This window comes from Leucoraja erinacea, chromosome 29 (genome assembly GCF_028641065.1).
Source record: "Leucoraja erinacea ecotype New England chromosome 29, Leri_hhj_1, whole genome shotgun sequence".
Taxonomy (NCBI): Eukaryota; Metazoa; Chordata; class Chondrichthyes; order Rajiformes; family Rajidae; genus Leucoraja; species Leucoraja erinaceus.
In genome coordinates, this window is record NC_073405.1 from 18,396,523 (window position 1) to 18,416,077 (window position 19,555).

General features: G+C 47.1%; 1 protein-coding gene across 18 annotated transcripts in view; it reads right to left on the bottom strand.

Annotated features, from left to right (window-relative positions):
* The window catches only part of LOC129711276 (receptor-type tyrosine-protein phosphatase S-like), a 382,253-nt gene extending 363,107 nt beyond the window's left edge, over nucleotides 1–19,146 (bottom strand). For 5 of the 18 annotated variants that reach the window (XM_055658817.1, XM_055658819.1, XM_055658811.1 and 2 more), the window contains exon 1: nucleotides 18,852–19,141. The gene's annotated coding sequence lies outside the window, so the exon portion shown is untranslated. Of the gene's footprint in view, nucleotides 1–18,851 lie in introns of all 18 variants that reach the window. The other 13 variants (XM_055658818.1, XM_055658801.1, XM_055658812.1 and 10 more) reach the window with 11 other exon arrangements.
* Between the last annotated feature and the right edge of the window lie 409 nt (nucleotides 19,147–19,555).

Sequence of the window (19,555 nt, forward strand, 5' to 3'; positions counted from 1 at the left end):
TTCCCTCTCCCCCGACTCTCAGTCTGGAGAAGGGTGTCGACCTGAAATGTCACCGAGCAAGTGTATCTAGTTCAGCACCCTTAGATACATCGCCAACTCCTTACAAAGAGTTTGGCAAGATACCTGTGCAACAACAGCCCAGCCCAAACTGGACGCCCGTAAAATTATCTTAAAACTGCTGCAGGCAGCACAATGTGGTATGTCTCCCTCAGAACCCCAGCGCCCCGATTTCACACGAGTTCCCTACCTCCTGGTGCACGTCTCCCCCCACATGCCAAATATGGGCGGGTTCATTATGTTAAATAGAGGCCGTAAATCCCCCGGCTGTGTAACTGAGTGGTGGAATCCAAGGAGAATTGATGAGCATATAGGGAGGATAACATGGTATTAGTGAGAAGAGGGGAGTTTGATGGATGTCATGGATAAAGAGCGAGAGACTTTTATTCGTTACAGTTAAAGAATGATTCAAGAATTGGGCTGCTCTACCATCCAGTCAAAAAGGCAATACATCCCAGAGTCAAAAAGACAATAGACAATAGATGCAGGAGTAGGCCATTCGGCCCTTCGAGCCAGCACTGCCATTCAATGTGATCATGGCTGATCATCCACAATCAGCACCCCGTTCCTGCCTTCTCCCCATATCCCCCAACTCCACTACCTTTAAGAGCCCTATCAAGCTGTCCACCTGAGTATTCCAGACAAAATGTCTGGAATATTCAGCTTTAAGCAAGTGGGCATTACTTGTTGCTACTTGGTGAGTTACAGATGGGGCCAGGCTGATATAAGATTCTGTTCAAACTTGTTATTGGAGGAAGGAAAATTAAAAAAAAAAAAGCAGCTCCGCAAAATAAGACGAGATCACCTGCAGCTATGTTCAATATTTCATGAACGAGGTTCAGTGGTTTAGTGCTGCGCTCGACTGCATTTGTTTTAAAAAAAAATAAAATAAAATAAGACAGAAATATCTTCAATAAAACTGTTCATTCTGGGAAGACCAGTAGCTGCTTTAATTAATCCCTGAAGCTTTGCTAACACATAGCTTCTAAATATAACTGGAAATGAAGGTGTTTTACAGCCCTAAGTGTTCTCTTCTTGGTCTAGTTAAGGCCAATAATTAAGGCTGAACTTCGCCAGCTCTAACCAGCCCATTATTGAGTAAGCAGGGGTTGATCTATGATTGCTGCCAACTGGCTCTTCAGTGTGGTCCCCACGACAATTGCAGGTGTGTGGTCAGCAAAACTGGAGGCATGCAACTGTATCCTACATCTCACACTGCTATCTATTCGGGCATTTGCTGACTGTTTTGCCGTACGAAGGCAGGTTGCAGTACAAGTGTCTGGTGTTTATGAGGCAGGCAGTCGCAACTGGCACACTGAAGATGGCAGCAGACCCAGGGTGGCACGGTGGTACAGCTGGTATTACAGCTGCCTCAGCTCTAAGTTTAATCTTGACACTGGGTCTTGACCATAGGCTTCCATGTTCTTCCCATGACTCCATGGGTTACTCCCCAATACTCCAGCATCCTCCCATGTCCCAAAGACATGCGGGCAGATAGCTAAATTGGCCACTGTGAATTATCCTTGCAAATTGCATAGCAGAATCCATGGGTAGTTGATGAAAATGTGGGCATTAGTGCAACTAGGTACAGGGGCATGGCTTGAATGGGCCCCAAGGCCATAGGCTTCTATCCCAAGTAGTCCAATGAGGTACCAGTAGTGAGGTAGGTGGTTAGGCTCTAAGTAGAAATATTGGGATTTCAAAAACCACTCCAGAGACTCAAATTCATAATCCGGGCTGTCGACCGGGTGAGGGAATGTTGCTCTGTTGCAGAAGCAAACTAAAAACATGCTTATCCTTCAGGAAGATTGAAAAGATCCCCAGCTTTATTTCAAAAACGAGTTTCTCTAGTTCCCTGGCCAACATTTAGCCGATAATCAATCCACCAATCTCCTTGGAAACAACCAGACCGTCACCACGGAGCAGTTTACTGGAGCTCACTGTGAGCAGTTTGGCTGCTGCATTTCCAATGATTAAACAAAACTATATTTCAAACAGACCTTTATTTGCCATTAAGTGCTGTGGGTTGTAAAATGCATGCTATATATTAAATTCAATTAGTCTCAGTGTTTGTCGCATTGACACAAAAGATGCTTGTTCCTACACTGGGTTATTCGAGGGATTGTGCCTTGTTCTGCACACTTCAGCTACTGGGCTTGCCTGCCAAAATTCAGTCAATTATAAATACAACTCCTTGACTATAAAGTGTAGATACGAGAAAGTGCAGATGCTGGTTTATATATTTTTTAAAAAGGGGAGCAAAGTGTTAGAGTAACTCAGCAGGGCAGGCAGCATCACTGGAGAACATGGATAGATTCAGAGATTCAGATTCAGATTCAATATTTTAGGTCGGAACTTTTCTTCTCAAGGTTCGCTGAGAGTTACTCCAACACGGTGCGTCTTTCCTTGACTATAAAGCACCAAGATACTCAAAGGATGTGGCAATGTAATGAAATTACAGTAGACCCAATCCCAGCTATGTTCTATGTTTGATGTATTGAAGAGAGAGTTGGATATAGTTCTTAGGACGAACAGAATCAAGGGATATAGGGAGAAAGCAGGAACGGGGTACTGATTTTGGATGATCACCCATGATCTTATTGAATGGCGGTGCTGGCTTGAAGGGCTGAGTGGCCCAGTCCTGCACCTATTTTCTACGTTTCTATGCGCAAATCAAACATTTCACACTTGTTTCAATGCGGGTGTGGTGATATCCATCATTGGTGGTAACTAGACTGGGAGCGATTTGCCCTAGTGTGGTCGTCCAATGGTCTACTGGCTTGATTATATTACCAACCATCCCTGCCTCACCTACAGAAATCAGAGCAATAAAAACAACATGATAAAAACACACAGCAGATCAAGCAGCATTGTGGAGAGAGAAACAGATAATGGGCCTGTCCCACGTACGCAACTTTTTCGGTGACTGCCAGCACCCTTCATAAGTTGTTGCAGGTCAGCAAAATTTTTCAACATGTTGAAAATTCAGCGGCGACCAGAAGGACGCTATGACTCTTTGGGTGACTGAGGAGACTACTCACAACCATACAGGCGACACCCTGACGACATGTCGCGGGGTGAAGCCAGTATGGTAGTGAGTAGTCGCCCAAAGAGTCATACCTTGTTCTGGTCGCTGCTGGATTTTCATCATGTTGAACATTTTCGGCGACCTGTAACAACCTATGACGGGTGCCGGCAGTTGCCGAAAAAGTGATTCGTGTCAGAAACACTCAGGTCTCAAAATGAGCAAAACCTGCTGCAAGTTGACTAGATGTTTTTGAAAGGAGCCAGGTTGCATGTCACCATTATAATTGAGGTGAAGACTCTTTGCATCTTCCCCTTTGCTCTACCTATTGAAATAGAGTTTGACTTGATTGTATGTATGTATAGTATTATCTGATCTGATACAGTGAAAACTTTTGTTTTGCATGCTACCTCGGTACATGCGACAAAAATAAACTTGAAACTAAACCATATTGTCACATGTACTGAAATATAATGAAAAAAAATTGTTTACATGCTATCCAGTCAAATCGTGCTATGCACGAACATTGAAACCAAACACATGTACAACAGGTAATGCAAAGAGAACAATACCAGGGTGCGCAATATAATGTTACAGCATTATAGCATTACAGTTATAGAGAAAGCACAGCATTTTAAAAGTGCAAGAGCTGCAATGGGGTAGGTTGGGATATCAGGATAATACCCAAGCTTATGGGAGGACTGTTCAGTGCCTTATAACAGTGGGGCAAAGAGCGATTCCCGAAACTGGAATCGCGCTTTCAAGCTTTTGTATCTTCAGTCCGATGAGAGGGAATAGAAGAGGGAATGACAGGGGCCGCACGCGGTAAATGGCCCTCGATTAAGTTGGAATTTTTCCCATTTTGCAACGAGCCTGGGAGCTATCTTGTAAAATAGGATCATTGACGTTTCCCCTTCTGTTCTGCTCAGCGTGGCCACTGCGCTATAGCAACGGAGGACGTAAAACTTCAGCCACATGGGGAGCGTTTGTGCTCCTTCCCCCTTCGATGTGGCAGTGTGAGAACACAACCATGGTGGATTGTAAATGCCCCGTTACACAGGAGAAGTGGTGACTGATGGGCTGGCCTCTGCCCTGACCAGATGACCTTCACCAGGAGGCAGTCGACTATGTCAAGCCTCCAGCAATTAAGTCCCTGTCAATGTTCACTGATGTAGTGAGGCCGGGAATCGGCTGCTACAGCCTTTGTTGAATGTTAGTAATCTCGTCTCTGCAGATAGCAGCTGGGCTGCTTATATCAGCATGACTATTCAAGGCTTGTAAATGCAGTTGTACTCTTAACTACAGTCCCAATATTTTACTCAACAGTTTTGCCCAACACCTTGAATCTTGCAGCTGCAGAATAGTTTAAATCGCTTATCCCTCGCCACTTCAGCGAGATGCAATCTCTTGATTGTTCCTCTAAAACGGTCGGTGCAACAGATCATTAATCAATACTGCAAGTACTACAATTCGGGCTCTCAAGGTGGTGGAAGTTGCAGAGGAGATTCCCACTCGGCTAATCCCCAAGAACTGTTCAGCTCTCCCTGACCAGCCTGTTAAACAGAATCAGCATCTCAGACTCGTGTGGTCAATTGTGGTGTTTTCAGAAATTGAAGATGTGATCCCTGCAGTGAACGAGGGCATTAAAAGGTGTGCACACAATTAAAAAAAAACATTTCATTCTTTTTATGTGAATGCTTTTCCAAAAAAACACTGCAGATGACTGTGTTAGCTTGTGCCCATCTCTCTCTCTGCATTTAGACTTTACTTTAGAGATACAGCGTAGAAACAGGCACTTTGGCCCAAAGATTCCATGCTGATCAGCGATCATCTCGTACACTAGCACTAGCCCTACACAAAAGGGCCAATTTACAATTTTACCAAATCTGATTAACCGACAAGTCTGTACGTCTTTGGAGTGTGGAAGCAAACTGGAGCATCAGGAGAAAACCCAGGTGATCACAGGGAGAACGTACAAACTATGTACGGACAACATCCATTGTCAAGATTGAACGCGAGTCTCTGGCAGACGCACACAGCACAGGCAGTAACAGAATAGTCCGCCATGGTGGAACTAATCATCTCAGGGCTGCCCACTCCCTCTCAACCAGAATGGTGCAGGCAGAGGATCCTGCTACACACAGGCAACATTCTGGCGTAAAGTTAAAGATAATGGCTCAATTAACTCCTGGACTGTTTGCAGTTTAGTTTATTGTCATTGTACAGTGAAAAGCTTTTGTTGCGTGCTATCCAGTCAGTGGAAAGACAATACACGATTACAATCGAGCCATTTACAGTGTATAGATACACAAAGGAGTGACTTTTAGTGCAAAGTAAAGCCAGCAGAGTCTGGTCACAGATAGTCCGAGGGTCATCAATATGGTAGATAGTAGTTCAGCACTGCTCTCTGGTTGTGGTAGGATGGCTCAGTCGCCCAAAAACAGCTGGGAAGAAACTGTCCTTGAATTTGGAAGTGTGCGTTTTCACACACCTATACCTTTTGCCTGAGGGGATAGGAGAGAAGAGGGAGTGGCCAGCATGCGACTCGTCCTTGATTATGCTGCTGGCCTTGCCGAGACGGGGTGAGGTATAAATGGAGTCAATGGAAGGGAGGTTGATTTGTGTGATGGTCTGGGTTGCATCCACTGGATCCCTACTGTGATGGTCTGGGTTGCTGCCTCCCTGGATCCCTACTCATGGCCGATCCCCAGTGGAGGCCCGACAACATATAATCTTATGCGCAGGCTGACAGGGAAATGTCAAGAGTTTTGTTTGGAAGGTGCGTCCTATGAAACTCCTGCCTGAGGAATGAGAGAAGCCCAGAGCCAGAGAGGTAGAATCATCAGAAACCGATGAGAAAGTGAGAAACATAGAAGAATAAGAAACAAGAAAATTAACACGGAGAGTCGAACGTATATGGAACGAGTTTTCAGAGGAAGTGGTTGAGGCAGGTACAATGCAATGCTTAAAAGATATTTGTACAGGTACATGGATAGGAAAGAGTTGTAATGATATGGGTCAAACATGAGCAAATGGGACTAGTGTAAATGAGCTTCTTTGTCAGCATGGGTGAGCTGGTCTGAAGAAGGGTCTCGACCCAAAACGTCACCCATTCCTTCTCTCCAGAGATGCTATCCTGCCTGATCCCTCTGAGTTACTACAGCATTATGAGCTGTGCGCTGTATTCCCATATTCTAACAGGAAAAAGGGATAGAGCATAAACTAGCATGGACCCAATGGGCTGAATGGCCGGGCGCCTATGTTGTAAAGAGACACGGAGAAGAGGATTGGAAAGGGGCGAGGGGAGGTGCAGGGTGTAGAACAGACAGCGAAACAAATCCAATTAAACAAAAATCACGAGGACAAATCGCCGAGTTCCACCAACGGAACAAAGAGGCTGAGCCAGGCCGACTCAATCCTGGCTCATTGCAGCAGCAATTTTTATTCATTAAACCTGTTAATCGAGGAGAGTTAATGAAGACTTAAAGGATAATAGCCGCGTTGGCGAAGACTTTATTGCTCTGAAGGCACCAGTTTACTGTAGCGGAGAATGGGAAGCGGTGGCAGTCCTTGTGTGGGCTACTGAAGCGTGTCGCCAGCAGCTGCCACGGCGACACAGTGATTAATCGATTACTTCTACTGGTGTCGGGTTAACAGAGATCCATGGGCGACTTTCAGTCCCTTCCCACCTCGGTTGCTGCTCTGGTTATTTCCGTTCATCAAAAGGTGACGGACTCAAAAGGGAGGAGTGTCCGAGTGCTGTAAATCGGCACTGATACATGCAATGGGCTTGTGCGCACTGTTTTGTTTTTTTAGCTTAGAGATATGGCACAGAAACAGGCCCTTCGGCCCACCGAGTCTGTGCCGACCAGCGATCACCGCACACTAACACTACCTTACACACACACACTAGTGAAAATATACGATTTTACCAAATAGCTGACAAACCTGTACGTCTTTGGAGTGTGGGAGGAAACTGGAGATCCCGGTGAAAACCCATGGGGTCATGGGGAGAGCATACAAGCTCCGTACAGACAGCACCTGTAGTCAGGATCGAACCTGGGTCTCTGGCGCTGTAAGGCAGCAACTCTACCACTGCGCAACAGTCATCCAGGAAGCACAGCAGTGATGCAGCTACAACAGGCTGCACCCCTCCGCTTTATTCTCACTACTGGTGCAGTCTGTGTGGAGTTTGCATGTTCACCCTGCGATAGAACGGGATTCCTCCTGTTTTTCTCCTTCATCCCAAACAAGTGTGAATCGATCGGTTAATTGGCTGCTGGTGCAGTCAGTCAGATCCTCGTGAGTTGGTAGAATCTGGAGACATGTTGATGGGAATGTGGGGAGAATAAAACTGGAATAGTGCGAATAGGTGCTTGACAGTTGAATTAGTTTTGTTTAAGAGAGTGTTTTAGACATACAGCATGGAAACGGGCCCTTTGGCCCACGGAGTCCATGCCGACCATCGATCACCTATTCCCTAGTTCCATGTTATCACACTTTTGCATCCTAGACACTAGGGGCAATTTACAGAGGACAATTAACCAGCAAACCAACAAATGTCTTTGCAATGCGAGAAGGAACCAGATCACGTGGGGGAAAATAACCCTCGCGGCCACAGGCAGAACGTTCAAAATGCACACAGGCAGCAGATGTAGTCAGGATTGAACCTGGGTCTCTGGTGCTGCAAGACAGCAAATCTACCGCTGTGCCACTGTGCTGCCCCTAGGCCGTTTTGCCCCTGCCCCTCCACCTCAACTGGGGTATATCAGGAGTCTCTCCACATATGCTGCTTGACCTGCTGAGTCTTTTCAGCATTCTTGGATTTCCAGCATCTACCGATTTTTAATTGTCAGTATTTTACTGAACAGAGCTCTCTTCAATACTTGACTGGCAAGGGGACATTACGGATTCTGAAACTTTCAGGTCAAGAAATCCCTGGATTGTGCAGATGGGTAAATCCTGTCAGTCAACATTCTGCTTTCTTGGTACTCTTAACTCCATTCTGTTCTCACCTATTGCACACTGCAGGGACGGGACCAACCCAGTGTTGCGGTGTGGCTCCATGCTGGGATGCTGGGAGTTCAGGGGGTCACAAATCAACACTGCTTTTCCAACTTTAATTGGTGCCAAAGGATTAGAGCGAGCAGGAAAAAAAATAAGCTGTTTCTACAAGGTAATCACGTCAAGAGTGAGAGAGACACCCTCTCCCCACTGTGGTGTGGCAGAGTGTGGAAGGAACTGCAGATGCTGCTTTAAACTGAAGATAGACACAAAAGCAGCAGTAACACTACAGGTCAGACAGCACCTCTGGAGAAAAGGAATAGGTGACGTTTTGGGGTGGAGACCCATCTTCTGACTGTGTTTGTGAATCAGTGACTAGATATTGTGTACGCCTGTGAAAGAGAAAGAAAGGGACTCGCATGAGGAGAGACAATGGAAGGTTGGGAGGTAAACAACGCACACACACACCATTTGAGATGGGCAGGGGGGCAGGGGGGAGGGGGGCAGAGGGGCAGAGGGTGTGAATGACGTAGGAAAGTGAGATGCATTGCAAGTGATAAAGAGAAGGAAAATCCTCGTCAAAAAAAGCAGTTCCGATGCACAAGAAAGGTCTGTGTAGGTAGAAGATTAACCAGGTGAAATGCTTCCACACTGTTGTAAATGCTGGGAATTAAGTTCAAGATCAGTGAATGTTTCCTTATCCAAGTAGTTTATTCCAGAAAGCTTAGAGATGGTTTTTCTACTTTGGCCACTTCAAAGCCATTGCATCAAAAATCCAGACCAACGTCCAAAGCCCAAGGTCTTCAGATTATAGCACAAAATATTTGACTCGGCTTGTTCAATCTTTCCGCTCATCTGTAACCTCTTAGATCTACAGAAGGGTCTCGACCTGAAACGTCACCCATTCCTTCTATTCATAGATGCTGCCTGTCCCGCTGAGTTAGCTGCCAGAGGAGGTAGTCCAGACAGGGACTATCCCAATGTTTAAGAAACAGTTAGACAGGTTCATGGAAAGGACAGGTTTGGAGGGGTATGGGCCAAACGCAGGCTGGTGGGATTAGTGTAGCTGGGACACGTTGGCCGGTGTGGACAAGTTGGGCTGAAGGGCCTGTTTCCACATTGTATGACTATGACTAACCCAGCTGACAAACAGCCCTGTCCATCTCCTCAGCCTGGCTTGAAGAAGCGAGAGAAGCTCTGATGACGTTAGTCCTTCTGTTTGTGCTTTCTCTCCTCCACGGCGAGCCCCAGGTGACTGCGAGGGCCCTGGGGGTGAAGGAGCGGCACGCACACGACAACCTTGGCAATGGAAACCTTCTCCACTCCATGGGGAGATGGGAGCCTCGCTGGTGATGTCTTTGCCCGCAAGCAATGACTCACCGCCCCTGTCCATTTAATTATCGTGAGTGCTTCTCCTGCATCACCTGGCTCGGATGCTTTTCCGCTCGCTTACTCAGACCACCTGCATCATTGCGATATCTGGCCCTCTCTGTGTGATTAAAATGACAGGTTAAAATACCAGCCCTTTGCTGCAGTGCGGTGCAAGGACATCTCAGTGGCGTCATGTTGAACGAGGAGAGGGAAAGACTACCTGACCGCCTTTTGATCATGGAGCAGCAATGAACATGCGTTTCAAACTGCTCCGGTTACAAGAACACACAAACCCACGGGAGCGTTACTCTCCCCCAACACTCGAAATAAAACAGCCCCCTCATGGGAAAAGAACGACATGGATCTGTACAAAGACCCTTCTCGTGAGGTGAAAACAGGAGGCATAACTGCAACAGTTACTACAGATGACAAATGGATCCCTGCCCCAGTTTCTTGACTGTTCGAGCCTGCCGTTCTGCCCTTCAAGATGTAAAGAGGTGATGGGAGCCATTCAGTCGCCAAGGTTAGAAACCATATTGAATGGCAGGGAAGATTTGATGGACCATGTTGCTTACCAACAGCATCCCTCTTCCCATCAGAACTGCCCCCTCCATCGACTCTTTTAAGTCGAGACTTAAAACTCATCTTTACTCTCAAGCCTTTCTTGATGTCCTTTGAGGGAGGGCTATATGTATGTATTTATGTATGTACTTAATCTATGAACCACTGTTGTATAATATTAGTACCTCCACCAATGTAAAGCACTTTGGTCAATGAGAGTTGTTTTTTAAATGTGCTATAGAAATAAAAGTGACTTAACTCGACTTGACTTCTCTCTCATGTATCCTGATTGCACCATTTTTCTGTACCATCCTCATATCCCTTGATAGCCTTTATGTCCAGAAAATGTTCTGCCATATGTTTTAAGTGATCTTGATGACTGAACCTCATGGCTCACTGGTATTGCTATTGTTTTATTCATGCTATTTGTTTTTGATATTGTCTTTGGTTTGATATAGTCACCTGTACTGCAATATAGTGAAAGATTTGGTTTTGTATGATATCCAAGCAAATCATACCATACGTACATCAGTTAGTACTAAAGTGCAGAAAATAAACAGGGTACAGGATATAGAGAAAGTGCAGATAAAAAAAAGTGCAGGGGTTGCAGCAAGATAGATTGGAAGATGGGGAATTCATCCCAAGCATCAGAGAGGTCCATTCAAGAGTCTGATAACAGCAGGAAAGATATTATTCTTGAGTTTGCCAGACAGGAAATTCAAAAGGTTCACCCACTGAGTGAAGAATTTTTACCATACCTCAATCTTAAGGCTGAATAAAATAAAATACAGAATTCATACATAGCAACACCCACACAACTGCACTGTAGATCAAGACAACTCATCAAACTAAATAACCACCATGGTAGAGCAGCCAGTACAGCTGTTGTAACAAAGAACTGTAAAACTGGAACTATCTAGACTTATACCATAGATAGACGCAAAGTGCTAGAGTAACTCAGTCAGTCAGCCAGCATCTCTGAATGAAAAAGGTCCCAACCCAAAATATCACCCATCCATTTCCTGCTGAGTTATTCCAGCTCTTTGTGTCTATCAGCCAGTACAGCCAGTGCCACACAGCTGCAGTGACCCAAGTTCAATACTGATCTCTAGTGCTGACTGCGTGGAGTTTGCACGTTCCGCCTGTTTACAGGTGGGCTTCCTCCCACATCGCAAAGGCAGGTGGGTGGGTGTTCATTGGGCACAGAGTGTCCACGGGTGCAGGTGAGTGGCAATATGGGGGAGTTGGTGGGAATAAAATAAAATGGGAGGTGTAAATGTGCGTTCGATAGTCAACACAGGCTCCATGGGCTGCAGCGTCTGTTTCTGCACTGCCCGACTCTGTGCCTCTCGACTGCTCCTGTCATTTTGCGTGGTAATCGACTGCCGATGTGACATCTGCAGCATGCTCGGCTGCAAGGCAGCACTGCCTCACACCTCACCCCCATTCAAGTCCCCCGCGGCCCACGGTTGCACCTCATTGCGGCAGGTTGGAGAGCTGGAAGGCACAGCGGGAGATGAGCAGGGGGTGAAAGAGCGCAGGCCACCAGAACAGGAGGGCTCTTTGTTACTCGTGATCACTGCCTCCCTTTGACTAAATGGATGAGTGATGGCTACAGCAGCAAGAGCCCCGGTACAGCGCACCCTCCATCATTTGTCAGATTACTGTCTGCTTCAGTAGCCACAGAGCAGCCAATAAGCCAGACATTCTGCATCACCACTGCCACAGACGCCATGGTAATAGCATTGAAAGGTTCAAAATTATAGGATTACGAAATTTAGCTTTAAAACCAAACAAAAAATAAATAAATCACAAAGCTTCTTAAGGTTGCAGAACCTCACCATGATATCCTGTGGAAATACTTCCCGCATTTATCCCCCAGTACGTGGACTGACATCAGGACACAAGGCACCCATTAACCACTGCCTGGCCAAATATTCATAACACTGAAAGTATTGAGTGTCACGAGCTGTTTGACGGTGGAGACCATCACACGATCCTTGCACTTCCACAACAACCGTAGAGGTACCCGAACCAGCAGGCTTCCGTCAGGGGAGAGATCAGTGTTTATTCTCACCAACCAATGCTAGGTCAGAGACCATGCGGACAATCTGGCTCGGGGCATGGCTAATGCCACAAGCCAGTCTGCAGTTTATGCAATCTTGCCTGGGTGCTCTAAAGAATTCACTGGCTGCATGACTTCTAAAGGCATGGTATGGAGGAGTAGCATAGTATAGGATGGCACAGTGGCTCAGCAGTAGAGTTGCTGCAATGGTGATCACATTTCACTGTGCCAACTGGCACACGTGACAAATAAATGTATCTTGTATTACAGTGCCAGAAAGCTGGGTTTGATCCTGACCAATGGTGCTGTCTGTGTTGAGTTTGCATGTTCTCCCTGTGACGGTGTGGGTTTTCTCCGGGTGCTCCGGTTTCCTCCAACACTAATTGTAAATTGTCCCTAGTGTGTAGGATAGTATTAGTGTGCAGGGTGATCACTGGTTGGCATGGACTCTGGTGGGCTGAAGGGCCTGTTCCCTGCTGTATCTCTAAACTAACTTAAAAGGTGCCATTTCATTTCTTTATAACAAATCCACCTCATCCAAATTAATAATGAGCATCATGTAGGAGTAAAAATGAGGCGTAAAAACATCACCTCTGCCAACCTGGACCAGGGAATGAATAGAGAATGCTGTCACCCAAAGCTCCCACTACTAACTGCACCTTTTAGTGCAATCAGGATTGGGAGCTGTGGATGGTGACATTTTGAGAATATTCAAGGAGCTCAGTGAAACATTCAACTACGCTTGCACAAGTTGGAGCCGTGCCCTAGGTGTAGGGACCAGCGAGTATAAGCAGGAGGGCAGAAGTTCAATACTGATCTCTAGTGCTGACTGCGTGGAGTTTGTAGCGGTGTGGAATGAGCTTACAGTGGAAGTGGTGGAGGCAGGTTCGTTGGTATCATTTAAAAATAAATTGGATAGGCATATGGATGAGAAGGGAATGGGGGGTTATGGTATGAGTGCAGGCAGGTGGGACTAAGGGAAAAAAGTTGTTCGGCACGGGCTTGTAGGGCCGAGATGGCTTGTTTCCGTGCTGTAATTGCTATATGGTTATAAGGGTGAGATGGGCATCAGGGAAACAGAAATCAATACGAATACATTGTTGTAAAGTGTCAAACTATAGTTGGGCCAAATCCTCCTCAACACATCCAAGTTTGCTTTAAAGTTCCTTCCATGACCTCAGAAGACTGCAGAGACAATGGGTTTCTTCAATACACGGCCACAGTTACGATGTAATCAAAAAATGGCTGCTAATTTGTGTGTGTGATCTGGAACAGCTCATTATGAGCAGCTCAATGGATCAGGCAGCATCTCAGGAGAACATGGCCACGTGACTTTTCAGGTTGAGTTCAGAAGAGTCCTAATGCGAAGAGTCTTAATGTGAAACGTCTGAAGAAGGGTCCTGATGTCACCTATCCATGTTCTCCTGAAATGCTGCCTGACCTGCGGAGTTACTCCAGCACTTTGTGTCTACTTTTCTGCACCAGTATCTGGTGTTCCCTGTTACTAGCTTATCAGTAGGTCCTACCTATAGCCCCACAGTCCAGCTCTGGACTGATCAATTAGGCAGCTGTCCTGATGCAAGACTTCAACCCAAAATGTTGATACTTATCTTTACGTACAAGGATACTACTTGACCGGCTGAGTTCCTCCAGCAGATTGTTTACAAGTGAGGTGACGTGCTGAATTTTGAACATAACTTTTGGCCTCGTAAGCCAGGTGTGCTGATGTCGAGCCCAAACAGACAGACATGAGCAAAAGGGCATCTCAGGTCCAGTGGTGCCCCTGTCCTTCATCACAGGGCCAGGTCACTTTCACTGGGAACCACAAGCACAGACTGCTAGGGACATCCGGTGGCAGTGGCCAGTACTGCAGCCTTTCAGAAACATTCAGCAGTAGGCTTTATGATTCATGCTCAGGAAGAGATCCCATTTCCATGCCACAAATTATCACTCTTAACAACCTTTGCCCTTGGTACTTTTCCATCCTGCATGCTTTTGTGTCCCACTCCAGCATTTCAGAGGACAATAGTTTAATTTAGCAACATATTCAGCATGGACATTGTGAACCAAAGGGCTTGTGACTGTGCAGTACTTGCCAGACTTTGGCCTTCTTCCTCAACTGTCTTCCAGCTTTCTCCCCCCTACTACAATCAGTATGAAAAAGGATCCCGACCTGAAAGTCGCCTATCTATGTCTTCTCCAGGGATGCTGCCTGCCCGCAGATTGCTCCAGCACTTTGTGCCTTTTTCTCTACTGCTGTACGTTCAGCTCACCCACTATATCCCTCTCTTGCCCTCTGCACCACAATTGCCTCAATACATCCCCGTCTAGTTTTAGGAGATACTCCTTCCACTCCCCACGCCCCTCCATCCCTGCTCTGTGCCAAGAGGCTGGGCTGTAGGGTCAGACACTGCCTCTAAGTTGAAGGGAAACACCATCAGTGCACCAGCCCAAGGGGACAGGCAGGAAAGTGACAGGCCCGGCACCCACTGTGACCGGGACGGGAGCAGCAAATTAGCTGGCATGTCTGATTAACGTAGCATACAAATTCAACAAACCTGGTTTCAGCACAACTTGACCTCAAGGAAGGCACAAAAAGCTGGAGCAACTCAGCAGGTCAGGCAGCATCTCTGGAGAGAAGGAACAGGTGACCTTTCCTGGCAATGCTGGGAGTCACTGCCCCAACCCCTGCTTGGAACTCAGCAAGGGAGAGCAATCCCAGCTCAAAGCACCCGGGCATTAACCCCAAACACCATCAGCTCAGTGCCTGGTGTCTGTTGTGTCACCGTACACTCCACAGGTCTTTCCCTGGGAGAGGGAACCCTGGGCCTAGCCCATCCCCAGAGGCTCCAGTGGGAGTCACAGAGCTGTTGATGTTCTTCCAGATGAACATCTGTAAGCAGATCATTTGCACAAGTCATTTGACACCAACAGGTGTAGGAATTCCCTCTGCTTACCCCCCCCCCCAACCTCCATCCATTCTTTCCACTGATTGTCACCTTTCCTATCGCCATTTGTAATGCTGCTGATTCTGTAATGGGCATGGGCATCTCACTCACCCCCACCCCACAATGTCCACCCTCACCCTGGGCACCCACTGATCCTAACACACATCCTTAGTCAGGGCACCCACTGACTCATACACCCAATCTCACCTTGGGCACCCACTGACACAATCATCCACCCTCCCTCCAGGCACCCATTGACTCAGACAACCATCCATACCCAGGGCACCCACCGACAATTACCCACCCTTGCCCCAAGCAACCACCCTAACCAAGTGCATCCACTGCCCGGACAAAGAGCCACGGGCATCTTTAGGGGCACGAGGTTTCCGGTTAGCTCCGTTCGCACCGGTTCTGTAGGCCTTGTCTAACAGTCTAACATGGGTCAAACACATTGTCGATATTGACTAAGACACCGATGAGAATCCATCTGACCAGGGGATTATTAACTTCCACTAACGGTGGCAGAGCGGTCTTGAGTAAAGCCCCCACTCACCGCACCGATTATTAATATAATAACAAGGAACCGCAGATGCCCGTTTATACCAAAAGATAGGCACAAAAATGCTGGAGTCACTCCGCACATTCGAGTAGCATCTCTGGAGAACATGGATAGGCGACGTTTCGGGTCTGGACCCTCCTTCAGACTTCGCACCGATTAATAAACCCGTTGGCAGGTCTGAAGAAGGGTCTCGGCCCGAAGCGTCACCCATTCCTTCTCGCCAGAGATGCTACCTGTCCCGCTGAGTTACTCCAGCATTTTGTGCCTGTCCCAGGTGTTACAGGTCCTGGGGCGTGGAACGCCCACTAATATCGGTGGAGCTAGCAGAACAAAGTCACCGGGCCCGGGACAGGGCTGGGGTGGGGTGGGTGAGGCAGGAATGGGTGGGGGAGGAAGGTGGGTGGAAAGGTCTCTTCGACTGACCGACCAGAAACAAGCCGCTGATCCCACAACCCGCTCTCGACCGCCGGCAGCGCCGACCCGCCTGTCGTTGAGCGAGGTACAATCTACACAAGGCGAGATATTCTCGGCATCTGCTTCCACACCAAACCCGCCACTCGGCCCCAACATCTGCCCAGCACATGGATGACGAGCTGCTATGCTAACACTTTTTCCTCCAACGCTCTGAGATGGCTCGCTTTAAACTCCGGCTCTTGAACGGCGGAGAGACACCGACCAAGTCAGACAGAGGGCGGTGAAATATCGACTTCACTGACCATCAATTGAAATAATTAGTGACTTCATCCCGGAGGTAAAATATACTGAAGCACGACACCCGATCAATCATGGTTACCCGAAATTACTGTTTACAGTGACAGTCACGAACGTAAGGGAGCAGCTTTTGTTCCCTCCCGGCAGGCACACTCAAACTAGTGCTCAATCTTCGGGAACACGTTTTAACTGCTTCGAAGTTCCAAAAGATAATTTTCTTTGGCTTGAAAATTCCACGGATAAACTGGCTTGTAGTTTGATTGTGTGTGTGTGAAAATGAGTGTGCGAGAGGATGTTTGTGTGTGAATATGCGTGTGTGAGGATGTGTGTGTGTGTCTGTGTGTGCGTGTATGTGTGTGTGTGTGTGTCTGTGTGCCTATGTGTGTGTGTGTGTCTGTGAGGATGTGTGTGTTTGTGTGTGAATATGCGTGTGAGTGAGAGTATGTGCGTGTCAGAAAATGCCCGTGGATGGATACCTGTGTATGTGTGTGTGTGAGAGAGAGAGAGAGAGAATGTGTGTGAGAGAATGTGGCTGCCTGTGTATCCGCGAAAGTGTGTGTGTGTGTGTGTGTGTCCGTATATTGATGAAATGTCAGCATTTGGACCACTACTTCGGTCCATAAACAATCGTATTTTCGAATACAAATCAGGAGCTTGAAGGGGAAAAAAAGTTGCGGACACAACGTTAGGACACGCGGGGGTTAATTGCGGCACCTGTTTCAACCGATTAGGTTGTATCAGATCAGAAGGTGGACAGATAGCGAAGTGGGGAGGAGGGGATGAGAATGGGGTGGGGGAGACATTAGTCGATTGAAATCTCTAGAATCACAATCGCAATAATGAATGCCGAACCATAGCTCATTTTCATAGCGCCGTGATTTGAGGAAGAGAAAAAAAATCAATGTTAATCACATTTCTCCAATAAAGTGCAGACTGACTTTAGCACTAAAATATCTTTCACGAAAAGATACTTTATTCTTCGATGATCGCCCCCCCCCCCTCCCCCCTTAAACAGCGAAGAGTTGTCATTGATAGACATGTTTATATGGCTTATTAATACCGGTGTACAGATACACAGTGAAAACAAATACATCTATTTAAGTGATGTTATTCCACTCTCTCCATCCACCGCCAACGAGAGAAGCCCAGCTGATTGATCCAGTGTACGAGGTCAATGGAGGCGATTCTCCAAGTCTATTTTTGCGCCAGCATTAAACGCCAGCAAACAGGAGGAGGTTCGGTTGCAGTGGGGAAGATCAAATAACACCTCATCTCCTCCGTCTCTAAGACAACTCGCCTTCGGCCAGAAGTAAAAAAAAAGGAAGTGATCGCTTTCGTTGTGTACTGAGCCAGCGATCCATGTGTACACTTGATCCGTATCATTCCCTTCCCCAAAGATGAAGCCCGCACGAGTTGCATGCAATCAAGTTAATCCATCAACTCGGCCATTCTCAACAGGGAGGATTTCTACTCGGATTCTCCAGATCTTTGTTTGGTATTTTTTTTTTTGTTAAGGGGGGGGGGGGGGGGGGGAGAGAGAATAAATAGTCTGCCCTACCCTCCTCGCGTGTAACGATTAGCATCTCTCTCTCTTCGCTGATTATTTCAAGCCCTCCGGTGCTCAAAATAAAACTCAGTTTCTCTGCCGCCGCCGACCTGCAGCCCATCACCGCTAGCTAATGCAAGACCAAAGCGTCAAGTTGTGCGGCAGAATCCATCCCTGGCTCAATCTCCCGTACCTAGAATATTTACGCATCGTCGACAGGCAACGGGACAGTGCAAGGTAAACGTTAACAAACAAATCAATAGTTAACCAATAATTAATCAAAATCAACCCTGGGTAAACCAAGTCAACATATTGTTAATTGATGCTGACTATCCAGAAGCGACCAGTGGAGTAACATCAGGGTGTGCGTTTTCTTTCTCCATGCAAAGTGCTTAGGGGCGAGATTTCGAAACACCGTTCCCTTCAATCTACTGTCTATCCTCCACAAATGGCAAGGGTCTTTCCTCTTTTCTGCAATCTCCCGGTCCATCAGCGAAGAGCACCGCTGGAGTTCATCTCCCATTCTCCAAGATCCCGTCCCTGCACTCGTTCAGGTACAAGCGACCGTGTACCTTGCAACCCCTCGCTCACAACCTGTACAGATGCTGCTTCACCCCTTCACTCCCTCCTAGACCCCAACCACACACACACACAGTAACAGAGCGAGTCGCCACATCAGCCCAAGCACCTCACCTCCCGAGTCCTCTACGACAAAGCTATGCGCTCTGTACAAGGTCTTTCTTCAGACAAGAGTCAACCCAGTAAAAGCTCCTCCAGTACAATTCCGATCATAACCCCCCCCCCCCCCCCCCGAAAAAAAATGCATCTCCCGAGCAGGGTATTGCAGTCGCTGCAACACACGAAAACCCTTGCAAAGAAACCAAGTGCAAAAAAAAACCCCATCACAGCGGGGATACAAAGGGATTTAAATCCCCTCCTGCTCAAATCTCCACACAAATCAATGCATTGCAACGGGGAAGGAAAAGAAAAAAGCAAACATTTACCTGGTGAAATATTTCTGCTTTGCCTTTACATTTTCCTGGTGAATAATCCCTTTTATGCAGCGCAGTGTAATCCCAATGTGGTTGTGTGTGTGTGTGTTGCTGCTTGCAGACTCTCCCTGCTCTCTGTGTCTCTGCCTCTCTCTCCACTCTCAGCATTAGCAGCAGCCGCCGAGGGGTGATGTCATTCAAAACCACGGCGTCCTGACGTCCCCCGAACGCTCCCCTCCTGACGTCAACACGCGTGCCGCACGCAGCGGGCGCGGGAAGAAAATGTTTGGCCTCACGTGACCAAAGATCCATCTCCCCCTCTTAAAGTGATAGCTCCCTCTTAAAGTGATAGCTCCCTCTTAAAGTGATAGCTCCCCTTAAAGTGATAGCTCCCCCTTAAAGTGATAGCTCCCTCTTAAAGTGATAGCTCCCCCTTAAAGTGATAGCTCCCTTAAAGTGATAGTTCCCCTTCTTGAAGTGATAGTTCCTCTTAAAGTGATAGCTCCCTCTTAAAGTGATAGCTCCCTCTTAAAGTGATAGTTCCCTCTCAAAGTGATAGCTCTCTCTTAAAGTAATGGCTTGTTCTTAAAGAAGCCTTGTAGGTGGAATTAATGCAGTTGTCAAGTGTGCAAATTCTTCATCAATCAGTTGTTTCTGCTTTACTTATGGAAGGGAAGAGAATAGGGTTGAGGGAGAAGAGATAGATCAGCCATGAT